This window comes from Bombina bombina, chromosome 4 (assembly GCF_027579735.1).
Source record: "Bombina bombina isolate aBomBom1 chromosome 4, aBomBom1.pri, whole genome shotgun sequence".
Classification (NCBI taxonomy): Eukaryota; Metazoa; Chordata; class Amphibia; order Anura; family Bombinatoridae; genus Bombina; species Bombina bombina.
In genome coordinates this window covers 615017120-615031731 of record NC_069502.1, presented here as the reverse complement: position 1 = coordinate 615031731, position 14612 = coordinate 615017120, and positions in this window count along the sequence as shown.

Genomic DNA, 14612 nt, shown 5'->3' with positions numbered 1-14612 from the left:
GGAGAAAGTTTCAATATAGCAGAATGTTTAAACTGCAGAGCAACTTATTGCATTTATTTGCTCTGGTGCTCCCACTGCAATCTGCAGTATGTAGGGTTAACCACTAGGGAGGTAAGGTCTCGAATTCGCGAGCATTTATCCACTATAAAAGTGGGTAAAATCAGTACACCTCTAGTGGATCATTTTGTCAAGAAACATGATAAAAATTGCAATTCTCTAAGATGGACAATCATAGAGAAGGTCAAACCAAATAAGAGAGGAGGGGACATGTTTCAAACATTGTCCCGCCAAGAGATGTATTGGATATTCAGACTTCGGACCAAGTTACCTCTTGGTCTGAACTCTGAATATGATTTTATAAATTACTGGAGTTAATCATCCTGTTGAAATTAACTAACATATACATATGGGCTTTGCAATGGTAAAGTCATATCCTGGGGTGTTTTCAATATAAATTTTATATACTACACATAGGTACACTGAATCAACATGTGCATGTGCTCTGAAAGTATCATTAATTAAATGAGATCTTATACATTTAGAGTGAATTAATTATTAATTTATAAACTAGTCATTTCCATTAGGATACATATGTTTAAAATGATCTTTCCATCCATCAATATTCAGTCAGTCGCCTTTATGATGATAAAGAATCTCTCTACTCATTAGTTCCATTAAAAAGGGTATTGTACAAGGATTAATGTGATACACTCCGTGAGGAATATTTACTAAAATCTAAAAAATGTGTCTCTAAAATGAGATATGTTTCAAACTTTAAATCTCAAGATTTGGAGTATTAAAATTTACACAGTGTACTGGCCGCTGAGTAAAGTGCCAGCAGGCGATATCGCACTGGTCAGAGTTCAGTGCCACTTTTTTTGGTAAGCGCAATATTTGTGTTTTATTTTCTGCTGTGAAACAAACAATATCACACTATTGGCGCCCTCTTTTCTTCTTTCTTTATTAAAATTTAAACCCTAACATATATCTATAACTCAATAGATTAGAAATTTTATAAGATAATACCATGTCCTAGCAATGACTTATGATCTATAAGTTAGTTAATTATTTTGTATATAGTAATACTATTTAAACTGTAGATTATGGCATTCAAACGGTTCTTGTTTAGATTTTGTATAATGAATCAAATTTACTATGTACTGAACGTATGATTGATCCCCTGTACCTTTAAAAGTGAAAAGCAGGTAATTTCCTGTGACCAATCAGGGCCCAGTGAAGGCTTTTTAATTCTGTGCACACACTTTGTTTTTAAGGACTATGAATACGGCTCACGCCGAAACATGTCAGTCTTAGTTAGTTAAAGGGGAATGATGTCCCATCACTTTTAAATGATTGAAATAAAGATTTTGTTTTTTACTACAGGTGGCCCTCGTTTTACAACGGTTCAATTTACACCGTTTCAGAATAACAACCTTTTTTCCAGTCATGTGACTGCTATTGAAAAGCATTGAGAAGCAGTGCATTTATTAAAATAGCCAGTAGGTGGAGCTGACCGCTTGTGTTGCAGCAAAGCCAAGCAAGCTGAAATTAATCAGTTTAACCAGACCTGAGCTATCGAGCGGATTTCAAAGGAACAAGATCTTCCTGTCTATAAATCAGTCCAGATTGGAATGCATAGAAATAACTGTTTGCAGAAAAATTCAAGTGAAGTCTGTGTTGTGTGATTATTTTATTAGGTGTATAATACTGTTTAGCAAATTTTTTTGTTCATTTAACTTAGTTTAATTATATATTTGTGTTGTGTGATTATTTTATTAGTTTTATAATGCGGTTTAGCATTTAAAGTCTTCATTTCAAAGCTTTAAAAATAATTTATTAGGTGTTACTTATGACAATTTTGAGAGGGGCCTGGAACCTATCTCCCTCACTTCCCATTGACTTACATTATCAGCTGGGTTTCAATTTACAACGGTTTCGATTTACAACCATTCCTTCTGGAACCTAACCCCGGCGTAAACTGAGGGCTACCTGTATTTTGTTTACTGGCGACTTTCCTTCTTGGAACTTTTATTTGGATATATACACATATTGACACATAAATATATATGTATATAAGCATATGCATATATATTTAAGTTTGCTGCCAACGCTGCACTAATTACCCCCTTCGCTGCGCCTATGTTCTGATGCTGTCTCTGATGGCATCAGAACAAGCTCCCATAGGAGTCTATAGAAGCGCCCTTTCGTGAGCGCAATGCTTCCCAGCAATGCAAACGCGAGGTTACAGTTGCATTGCTGAAAACTTGTAATATCAGCGCACATTAGCATGCGCTTGTATTAAACAGTGGAGCGCTAATATTATAAAAGGGGTACCTTGCATTCAATCTTCAGTGTGCGGCTGGAGACCGCATGAAGAGGAGCTCCGTGACGATGCTCTAAAAAGGAGTACCAACGTCGCCGATGACATTGCCGAAGACTTTGCCGCCGCCACCGGGATGAAAAATAAAAGATGGATCCCCGCTGTGATGACGATGGAGCACCGCACTTCATTCAAATGTCCTTTTCGGGGTAATAGGTAGATTAGGCTTTTTATTTTTTATTTTTGGGGGATTCATTTTTTTTATTTTGGATAATTTTGTTGCTTTTTTTTGTAATGGTAGTTTTTTATCTTTTGTAATGTTAGTATTTTTTAATTTTTGTAATGTTAGGTTTTTTTGTAATGTAGGTTTTTTAATTATTATAAGTTTTTTTTTTAGTTTAAAGCTTAGGTTTTAACCCCTTAATGACCGCAGCACTTTTCCATTTTCTGTCCGTTTGGGACCAAGGCTATTTTTACATTTTTGCGGTGTTTGTGTTTAGCTGTAATTTTCCTCTTACTCATTTACTGTACCCACACATATTATATACCGTTTTTCTCGCCATTAAATGGACTTTCAAAAGATACCATTATTTTCATCATATCTTATAATTTACTATAAACAACATTATAAAATATGAAGGAAAAATGGAAAAAAACACACTTTTTCTAACTTTGACCCCCAAAATCTGTTACACATCTACAACCACCAATAAACACCCATGCTAAATAGTTTCTAAATTTTGTCCTGAGTTTAGAAATACCCAATGTTTACATGTTCTTTGCTTTTTTTGCAAGTTATAGGGCCATAAATACAAGTAGCACTTTGCTATTTCCAAACCACTTTTTTTCAAAATTAGCGCTAGTTACATTGGGACTTTCAGGAATCCCTGAATATCTATTGACATGTATATATTTTTTTTTAGAAGACATCCCAAAGTATTGATCTAGGCCCATTTTGGTATATTTCATGCCACTATTTCACCGCCAAATGCGATCAAATAAAAAAAATTGTTCACTTTTTCACAAATTTTTTCACAAACTTTAGGTTTCTCACTGAAATTATTTACAAACAACTTATGCAATTATAGAATAAATGGTTGTAAATGCTTCTCTGGGATCCCCTTTGTTCAGAAATAGCAGACATATATGGCTTTGGCTTTGCTTTTTGGTAATTAGAAGGCTGCTAAATGCCACTGCGCACAATACGTGTATTATGCCCAGCATTGAAGGGGTTAATTAGGGAGCATGTAGGGAGCTTCTAGGGTTAATTTTAGCTTTAGTGTAGTGTAGTAGACAACCCCAAGTATTGATCTAGGCCCATTTTGGTATATTTCATGCCACCATTTCACCGCCAAATGCGATCAAAGTAAAAAAAAACGTTAATTTTTTCACAATTTTAGGTTTCTCACTGAAATTATTTACAAACAGCTTGTGCAATTATGGCACAAATGGTTGTAAATGCTTCTCTGGGATGCCCTTTGTTGAGAAATAGCAGACATATATGACTTTGGCGTTGCTTTATGGTAATTAGAAAGTCGCTAAATGCTGCTGCGCATCACACGTGTATTATGGCTAGCAGTGAAGGGGTTAATTAGGTAGTTTGTAGGGAGCTTGCAGGGTTAATTTTAGCTTTAGTGTAGAGATCAGCCTCCCACCTGACACATCCCACCCCCTGATCCCTCCCCCACCCCACAATTGTCCCCGCCATCTTAAGTACTGGCAGAAAGTCTGCCAGTACTAAAATAAAAGTTTTGTTTTTTTTTTTAAGAAAAAAAAAGAGCATATTTACATATGCTGTGTTTAGGATCCCCCCTTAACCCCCAACCTCCCTGATCCCCCCCAAAACAGCTCTCTAAGCCTCCCTCTCAGCCTTATTGGGGGCCATCTTGGGTACTGGCAGCTGTCTGCCAGTACCCATTTTGAACAATCAAATGTTTATTTTTGTTTAAAAATGTTTTCTGTAGTGTAGCTCAATCACCCCCCCCCCCCCCACCTACATCACACCTAAGGGCTTTTTTATTTATTTAAATTTTGTCCCACTTTTGACACATTTTTTCCGTAGTGTAGCGGTTCCCACCCGCTCCCTCCCCGTGCACGCGCCCGCGCGCGCCCCCGGGCTTACCCGCCCACGATCCCGCCCCCCTCCACATGACCAGGGCCATCGATGGCCGCCACCCACCTCCCACACCGGCTCCCACCCACCAACGATACCGGCCATCGATGTCCGGTGCAGAGAGGGCCACAGAGTGGCTCTCTCTGCATCGGATGGCCGTGAAAGGTTATTGCAGGATGCCTCCATATCGAGGCATCACTGCAATAACCGGAAAGCAGCTGGAAGCGAGCAGGATCGCTTCCAGCTGCTTTCCACACCGAGGACATGCAGGGTACGTCCTCAGGCGTTAACTGCCTTTTTTCTGAGGACGTACCCTGCACGTCCTCGGTCGTTAAGGGGTTAATTTTGCTTTACAGGAATTTTTTTTTTTTTAAGGTAGTTAGTTTATTTTTACTTTAATTTAGGTGTATTTTACTTGGGGTTAAGTTAGGGGGTGTTAGGTTAGGGAGTTTAGGTATTAGTTTAGGTTTAGGGGTTAATAGTTTTATTTAGTTGTTGCAGTGTGGGGGGATTGCGGTTTAGGGGTTATTAGTTTTATTTAGTGTTTGCGATGTGGGGGATGGAGGTTTAGAGGTTAATACGTTTATTTAGTGGTTGCGATGCAGGGTGGCGGTTTATGGGTTAATACTACAGTTTATGGTGTAGGTGTACTTTGTAAGGTATTTTTGATGTGTTTTGTGAAACTATAGGTCTTTGAGTGCAGAACGGATTGTTGTGATATAGGCCATAAAACAGAACGCGCGACTTGTAATACCAAACCAATGACCATTTCGCACGCAAAGACTTTATTGATCGCAGAAAGGTCATATCGCGCGACTTGTAATCTAGGTTACTATCGGAGCACGCTTCTGGAATGACGTGTACAACGGGTGGGACCTCTGTATACGTCACAGATAAGCCAAAGGAAATTATTATAGGGCAGAGCTTGTGAGCGCAGCGGACCATGATAGAAATCAAGATAGAAATCAAGAAAAAACATAAAGTTCAAGTATAATATATTTTTAAAAACATACACCGAGATTATGATTTTTGCATTGCTAACGAGCATTTTTTTCTCACCGCTCACTTAAGACAACGCTGGTACTACAGGTTTTTTTAAACCCGGCATTAGCCGCAAAAAGGTGAGCGTAGAGCAAAATTTAGCTCCACATCTCACCTCAATACCAGCGTTGCTTACGGTAGCGATGAGCTGGCTAAACGTGCTCGTGCACGATTTCCCCATAGGAATCAATGGGGCAGAATCGGCTGAAAAAAAACCTAACACCTGCAAAAAAGCAGCGTTCAGCTCCTAACGCAGCCCCATTGATGATTCCTATGGGGAAATAAAAGTTATGTCTACACCTAACACCCTAACATGAACCCCAAGTCTAAACACCCCTAATATTACACTTATTAACCCTTAATCTGACGCCCCCGACATCGTCGCCACCTACATATTATTAACCCCTAATCTGCCGCTCCGGACACCGCCACCACCTACATTATACTTATGAAACCTAATCCCCCAACATTGCTGACACCTACATTATAGTTATTAACCCCTAATCTGCCCCCCCAACGTCGCCGTAACCTACCTACATTTATTAACTCCTAATCTACCGCCCCCCATCGTCGCTGCTAATATATTAAATTTATTAACCCCTAAACCTAAGTCTAACACCCCCTAACTTAAATATAATTTAAATAAAACGAAATAAAATTATTACAATTAACTAAATTATTCCTATTTAAAACTAAATACTTACCTGTAAAATAAACCCTAAGATAGCTACAATATAATTAATAGTTACACTGTAGCTATCTTAGGGTTTATATTTATTTTACATGCAACTTTGTATTTATTTTAACTAGGTACAATAGCTATTAAATAGTTATTAACTATTTAATAACTTCCTAGTTAAAATAAAGACAAATATACCTGTAAAATAAATCCTAACCTAAGTTACAATTACACCTAACACTACACTATAATTAAATAAATTACCTAAACTAACTACAATTAAATACAATTAAATTAAATAGCCCTTAAAATGGCTTTTTGCGGAGCATTGCCCCAAAGTAATCAGCCAAGAGAATGGAGAAAATTTGATAATAGGAGTAAATTAGAAAGTTGCTTAAAATTGCATGCTCTATCTGAATCCCAAAAGAAAAAAATTGGGTTTAGTGTCCCTTTAAGGCTGGATGATCTGTGTTTGTGTGCATTTTTTATTAAGATTGTGTGTATGTTGTGTGAGCTGCCCATTCAAAGGATGTGTGTGTCTGTGACTTTATGGCTGAGCATCCCTTTAAGACTCTGCATTTGGGTGTACTTATAAGACTGTGTGTCTGTCCCTTAAAGACTCTGCAGGGTGTGAGCTGTTTCTTTAAGGCTGTGTGCCTTGGGTGTTTGTGCGTCTGTACCTTTAAGACTGCGTGGATGTGGTTGTTTAAAGGCTGTGAGTGTTTTTAGTGTACATGCGTGTACAACCCTCTCTCCCTTTAAGACTGAGCACCCTTTAAGTTTAAAGTGAAGGTAAACTTTGCACGATTCGATTATTGGCAATGTAAATATTTATAAAATTAGCGATACTTTAATTCATCAATTTAATTATTTTCATATATTTACCGAGTTATCTGCTTTTTTATTTCCATTTCTAATCGTTTCCAAATCAGCCTGTTTTTTTTTTTTTTTTGTCCGGACACGTTCTTGAATCAGCCAATAGTAAGTCTGGCCATTAGGCGGCCGTCATTTGACGTCACAACATTGCTTGACGTTCTGCGCATGCGTTGGAATCACTTCCTCTGCCTTCCAAGCCGGGCTCGCTCTAGGTCTAAAATGATTTCAGTCACGCAGGTGCAAATAGAGTATACAGCGAACTGTGCGCATGCGCAAGTTGTCCGGCAATCGAGAACGCGCTTTTGAAGTATGTATAGAGCGGGTGGGACCACTCTGTACGTAATAGAGTGAAAAACCTGGAAATCCATGGAGGGAGGAGCTAAGACCGACCGAGAACGTAAATATCAATAGTTTATAATACAATCATATATATACAAATAGTTAAAAAAAAAAAAAACCATAGCGATCATACTATATAGTAGATGAGTAATATAATAAAGCTTACTAAAACGGAAAACTTTACCTTCACTTTAAGGCTGTGTGCATTGTGTGTGGACGTATGCTGTTGTGATATGTCCCTTTAAGTGTGTATGATGTGCGCTATCCCTTTAAAGGCTGTGTGGGTTGTGTCCCTGTCATTTTAAGACTGTGTGAGCAGGTAGTGTCCTGTCCTTTAAGACTGTGATGTTTGGACATTACAGTGTGATATGTCCCTTTAAGGCTTTGCATGTGGGGTAAATTGATCCTGTGTGGGTTTTTTGTGTGTATGTCCATTTAATACTGTTTGAGCAGGCAGAGAGTTGTCCTTTAAGGCTGCACAGTGTGAACATTACTCTAATCTGTCCCTTAAATACTGTGTGTGGTTGTAAGTTGTCCCTTTAACGGATGTGTGGATGTTCCCTTTAAGACCGTGTGAGCATGTGGCAAGCTAAGGAATATGCCTATATGTACAATAGGTGCAGACTCTGACCAGTAAACAGTTACACGTGTAGAAAAACCTGCTGACATATATACACATATATGAGGCCCCGGAGCAATGCCTATGTGAGGAGGGGCTAATGACCTCACACTAGGCATTAGGGGCGTGGTCACGTGAGCCGTCGCTCACTTGTCTGTTAGCCGAGCAGGAGTGAAGACCTGCGAAGAGAAGCGGTTATTTTCTACTCACCATGTCGGAGCTGCAGAAGATCCTGTCGACGGTCCAGGAGCTGTTGTCATCGAAGGGCGAAGACTGGGTCCGGAAGCGGTTAGCGATCGGAGAGGATTCAGGAACCGGAGGAGTCGTCACGGCGGGCGGTGAGCCATCCAGGCCGACGCGGAGATCCCGTCCGCCAGAAAGGCTGAGTCCATCGACCGGAAGACGTCAGGAGTCCGGGAGCCGTAGAGGAAAAGCGGTGAGAGCTGCAGCGGGTCAGCGGTCGTCATCGGTGAGAAGGAGAGGAGCTGCAAGAAATCGGTCAGGACCGGGAGACACCAGCAGAACGGACGCAACACGGTTTCTCCAGGGAGAAGCTGCACCAGGTACTTCTTCTTCTTTTTCAGGAGCTGTTTTCGTCCGTTGGGATGAAGAGATGTCGGAAGAAGCGGAGATGGCGGCTGGTGAGGAAGAATCTTGTGAGGCGGCGAACGTAAGTATTTTGGCGCCAAATCAGGGGACAACGGCTACAGGCCCAAAGTGCGCAACAAACCAGGAGAAATGTACGGCCTTTAGGCCTGGGGGTATCATTAATAAAGATAATGTTGGGCAGCATGTGGGCTATCATTTATTACAGCATCAGGACACGAACACGGCATTGAGGCCTTTAATCAGAGAAGGCCCAAATAACATTGGGCAAGTAGAAATTTGCACAGCAATTAGGCCTGAGGTAAATATAGGCCGGGATAACACAGCACAGATGGTATATGAGGAAGTTTTAAGAGTCAGGGGCCAGGATCAGTTTACGGCTAACGAGCCTTTTCTAATGCAGCAGCAATATTGTGAGGAGCATTTCAGTCAGGTAGGCAGGCATTGTAAAACGGCTAGTGAGCCTAGAACAGCAACTGCAGACTCTTCAAACAAGTTTAGCTCAAGGAATACTACATTGAATAAGCCAGTTACTGTAGGAGCTTCCGCCCCAACAGGTAGAAAGGCTTTGGAAAAAAGAAAGCATTGTTTTACAGGTCCGGGAGGAGAAAATGCTGAGAGGGATGTTAGGCCAGAGAGTTTTAGAAATTGGGAGAATGCCAGTTTAGATGATAGTGCTAGAGAGATGTTTTTAAAGGAACATAATGTTAGTGATAGAACAAGTAGGATTGTAAATAAGGAGGCTAATTCTAGGCAGGTTAACGTTTCCTTTTCTTCAGATTCTATTCATCCTGAGTTTATAACACCTGGCCGGAGCTGTGATACGTTTCCTTCGAAGATACAGGAGGAAGCAGACTCTTTATGGATCGATGAACAGTACAGTGATTTCGGGGAGGAGGAAGAGCAATCAGCTTTACCAGGACCAGCAGCGTCTGAGCAGGTAAACAGTTTAGATATTGTATCACAGTTAATTAGAGCTTTAGTTCCAGGTAATGTTAATTCTGAAGGTAATAGGGCGAGTAATTCAGCGAGGGTTAACACTATGGTTAGTAATGATAGTGATAGGGGTGGTAGTATTTTTGATAGAAGGTTAGCTAACAGGGAATACGCATCCTCTCAGCCTCAGGTAGTCCACAGTGAAAGAAAGAGACAGGAGAAAAGTTCCAGGAGTTCAGTTTCACGGCGACGGGAGAGATCCCGTTCGCCTATTACGTCCAGACAAAACAAAGAATTAGGCGATTCTTCTCTTTGGGGATCATTGGATAAACAGTCAAGGGAAAGAGGGAGACCCAGAAGGTCTAGGACTCCGGTTAGAAGGAGAGAAAATGAAAGAGATAAACAGAGAAAAGGTAGTGAATCAACATGCCAGGAAGCAAGGAGGGAGACGGTCATTACAAGGGAGAATCCTGTAATGTCCAATGATGCAGGTGAGAGTTCAAGTGTTAATGTGAATGCTTCGAATGCTTCTGAGGTAAGGTGTGAGCTGATGTTGAAAGGATTGAAAGATTTAATAGCTAGATTGGAAGGTTGTGGTCCGGTGAGTGCTGAGGGCACTCCAGGCCCGGTTGGTGTTTGGGTTCAGCAAATTGCGCCCTCAGGAGGTGGTCCTCCTGAGCAGGCACCCTCGGTAATTTTAAGTAGTGCAAGTATGGTAGGGCTTCCTAAGGTATCTGATCAGGCTTTGAGACGCCCTTGCTTATGTTCGGTTGGGCCTTTGGGTATTCATTTATCTTTAGAGATAAAAGAAAAGATTTGGCGTAGAGAGTTTATTGAAATTTTCTCATTGCTTCCGGTGGATCAAGTTTTTGACATCAAGGATGATGTAAGGAGTGAGTCTTCTAAAAAAGAAGATGACGAGCGTAAAAAGAAATTTAGAAAATTGCCAAAAACTTTATCTAATTGGTCAACTGCCTTTTGCATTTTTGCAAGTGTAGTTGGTGAAAAGAACCCTGAGCTTTGCTCTTCCCTATTTTGTTACCTCAATGAAATAGCTAGTGCTTGTCGCACGTATGGCGGTCTTGCGTGGTGGAAGTATGACGAACAGTTTCGTCAACGTCTTGCAGTTCGTCCTGAAATGAGATGGGACGATAGGGACATGGGGATATGGTTGGAGCTTATGACTCCGCTAAGGTCTCAGTCCTTTCGTGTTACGGGAGGAGGAAGTAATGCTTCCTCAGCATCATCATCAGCAGTGGCCCTCAGAAAAGGGCTTTGCTTCCAATTCAATGAAGGAACATGTAAATTTGGAACAGCTTGTAAATACAAGCATGAGTGCTCCTTTTGTGGAGGAGTCCATTCTAGCGCAAAATGCTTTAAAAAAAGGTAAATCCCTCTCAAAAGGAGAAAGTACTATTCAAAGCCAGGACGCCAGTGAAAGTCGAAAGGATGGCGCCGTGGTTAGAATTGTACGGTAAGAAAAAAGCTAAAAGATCAGATGCGAACACTCTATTGGGGGGGTTTTCAGTTGGGTTTTATATCCCCTTTTTTGAGGGGATTGAATCGGTTTTTGCAGGTAACTTAAAGTCAGCATCGGATTTTCCGGAAGTAGTGATGGCTAAGATTCAGAAAGAAATTTCTCTGGGTAGGATGGCGGGTCCCTTTAGGACCCCTCCTTTTAAGAATTTGCGTGTCTCTCCCTTAGGAGTGGTTCCCAAAAAAATGCCGAATCAATTCAGATTGATTCATCATTTGTCTTTCCCGAAAGGTTTTTCAGTGAATGATGGGATTGATCCTGAATTATCTGCAGTCAGATACGCATCCTTTGATAAGGCTTTAGATTTGATTCGGGAGGCGGGTCCAAACGCCTTGTTGGCGAAAGTGGACATTGAATCAGCATTTAGGCTGTTACCGGTCCATCCATCTTGTCATCATCTGTTGGGCTGCTTTGTGGGTGGTTCCTATTTTGTGGATCTATGCTTACCAATGGGCTGTTCTATTTCCTGTTCTTATTTTGAGAAATTTAGTTGTTTTCTAGAATGGGTTGTAAAGCAAATTTCTGGTTTGTCATCCGTTTCTCACTATCTGGATGATTTTTTGTTTGTGGGTCCGGAAGGAACCCAATCATGCCAATTTCTGATGGATTCTTTTATGCTGATAGCTAGGGATTTTGGGATCCCGGTTGCTGATGAAAAAACTGAGGGCCCTTCTCATGTGATAAATTTCCTGGGAATTTGTATTGACACTGTTTCTATGGAATGCAGACTTCCTAAGGACAAGATTAGTGATCTTGTGTCTTCCATTAACCTAGCTCTCGCGAGAAAGAAGCTTTCGTTGAGAGAGATTCAGTCCCTAGTGGGTAAACTGAATTTTGCATGTAAGATCATCCCAGTTGGTAGGATTTTTTGCAGAAGGTTATCTTTAGCCACTGTGGGAGTTAAAATTCCCCATTTCCGGATTCGTTTATCTTATCAGGTGAAAGAAGATTTGAGAGTTTGGAAAGCCTTTTTAAAGGAATTTAACGGCAAATCTTTAATTCAGACTATGGAAATTTTGTGTAGTGAACTTCATTTATTCACTGACGCTTCAGGGGCTCATGGTTTTGGAGCCATATTTGGAAGCAAATGGTGTGCTGGTGTGTGGCCGGAATATTGGGCTGTGGTAGGTCTAACAAAAAATTTGGTTTTTCTGGAATTATTTCCGTTAGTGGTAGCTTTAAAAATTTGGGGTTTCGAATTCGAGAACAGAAAGGTGGTATTTCATTCCGATAATATGGGGGTTGTTTTTGCAATCAATCGCCTATCATCTAGTTCGAAACCAGTGATTGGATTGCTGAGGATGTTCGTTTTTGAGTGTATGAAGCATAATGTCTTTTTTAGAGCTATTCATGTTCCTGGAAAGGAGAATGTTGGGGCTGACGCTCTTTCTCGTTTTCAGTGGCGGAGATTCCGGGAGGCTGTGCCGGAGGCGGAAGAAATCGGTTTTCCTTGCCCGGAAGAGATGTGGCATTTGAACTTCCTAGATTGCTAAGATCGGTGAGGGGAGCCTTAGCTCCTAGTACTTGGAAAGCCTACCTACCTGTCTGGGTTCAATGGTTGAACAAATTATCTGATTTTGAAGGGGAAAAAGAGGATTTCCTTTTATTAGACTGGATTGAAGAATGGAGAGTGAAGGGTACATCTAAATCGGTGGTGCAGAGGAATATGGCGGCTTTGTCTTTTTTGTTTAATTTGTTGGGTTGGGTCGATCTGTCCAAAAATTTTTCTGTGAGAATGGCTATAAGGAGTTTAATTAGGGGTAAAGTATCAGTTGATAATAGAAGACCTTTGGTCTTCGCCATCGTTGTCAAATTGGTTAAAGTGTTACCCTTTGTTTGTTTTTCCCAATTTGAAGTATTGTTATTCAGGGTGGCATTTTTGTTGGCTTTCTTTGGTGCTTTTAGGATTTCAGAGCTGGTATCCGCAAACAGGTGGAACTGCGGGGGCTTGTGCTATAGGGATGTAGTTTTGAACCCGCATGAAGTTTTAATTTGGCTAAAGAAGTCTAAAACAGATCAAATAGGTAAGGGTTGCTGGGTTTGTTTGAAAGAGATTGGGGGATTGTGCTGCCCAGTTACGGCAGTTAGGGAATTTTTTAAAGTTAGAAGAGTTGTTGATGGCATTCCTTTATTGGTGCACGAGGACGGCACATTTTTATCCCGTCTTCAATTTGAAGCAGTATTGAAAAAAGGGTTAGAAAGGATAGGTTTGAATAGTAGTGAATTTGGTTGCCACTCATTTAGAATTGGGGCAGCGACGGAAGCTAGTATTTCTGGTTTGAATGTCAGTTCAGTTAAGAAGATTGGGAGATGGAAGTCTGAATGTTTCAGGTTATATGTGAGACCGGAGCATGTTAATAAGTTATAGCTTTAGTTTTTTATTCCAGCAGGTCCCATTCATTGTTGGATCGTGGGACATTCTTACATATACTGGGCGAGAAAAGAGGCTGCATTAAGAGATGCAGGGCTGCAGCTTAGCTGTTCATCTGAAAAAGTATTGATTAAGTGGTTTGGGATTAGGGGTATGAAGTGGGACCAGTTATTATTTAAAGTGATTAGTTGGGCTAGATTGTTTCACCCACCTGAGATTTTAATTATTCACGTAGGGGGCAATGATTTAGGGTTTATGGCACAAAAAGACTTTATTGACATGATCAAAAGAGATATTGGTAGGTTAAAAGAATTGTTACCTGAGATAATGATCATTTGGTCCGACATTGAGTGCAGATTAGCGTGGAGATCTGCTTGGGATGTGAAAAGATTGGACTCATCCCGCAAAAAGATTAATAGAACTATCACAAGCTTTGTGGCAAAATTGGGTGGCTTCGGTTTAAGGCATGTGGAGTTTGAAGGAGAGTCTGGAAGCTGCTTCTTCTTAAAAGATGGTGTTCACCTTAACAAAATTGGCCTACATCTTTTTAATTTTAACTTGAGCGAAGGGGTAAAAAAGGCCTTAGCCCTGTGGGTTGGTGCTCGAAGGTCTTTTCGAGCAGTGGCGGGGTGCTAGCCGCTAAGTTATATTTAATTATTATGGGTACCTCCTCAGGTATGGGGAGAGGTTAAGTATGTGGGCGTGCCTGGCCGAGCGCCAGTGGAAGGCACGTAATTTTATGGAGCAAGCACCTTTTGAATGTTATTGTGGTTTAATAAAGTTTATCTATTATTTAAAATAATAAACGCGGGCTGCGGCCTTTTTCCCCCAAAGTTTTGTCTTGTGTTTTTATTTATATTAATATTGCCTAGTTGTGTGGTCAATGAGGCCCCGGAGCAATGCCTATGTGAGGAGGGGCTAATGACCTCACACTAGGCATTAGGGGCGTGGTCACGTGAGCCGTCGCTCACTTGTCTGTTAGCCGAGCAGGAGTGAAGACCTGCGAAGAGAAGCGCCCTCCCTCCCTCCCTGGATTTGGTAAGTGGTTGTCGCAGCTAAAGCGGGGTGCTAGCCGCTAAGTTATATTTAATTATTATGGGTACCTCCTCAGGTATGGGGAGAGGTTAAGTATGTGGGCGTGCCTGGCCGAGCGCCAGTGGAAGGCACGTAATTTT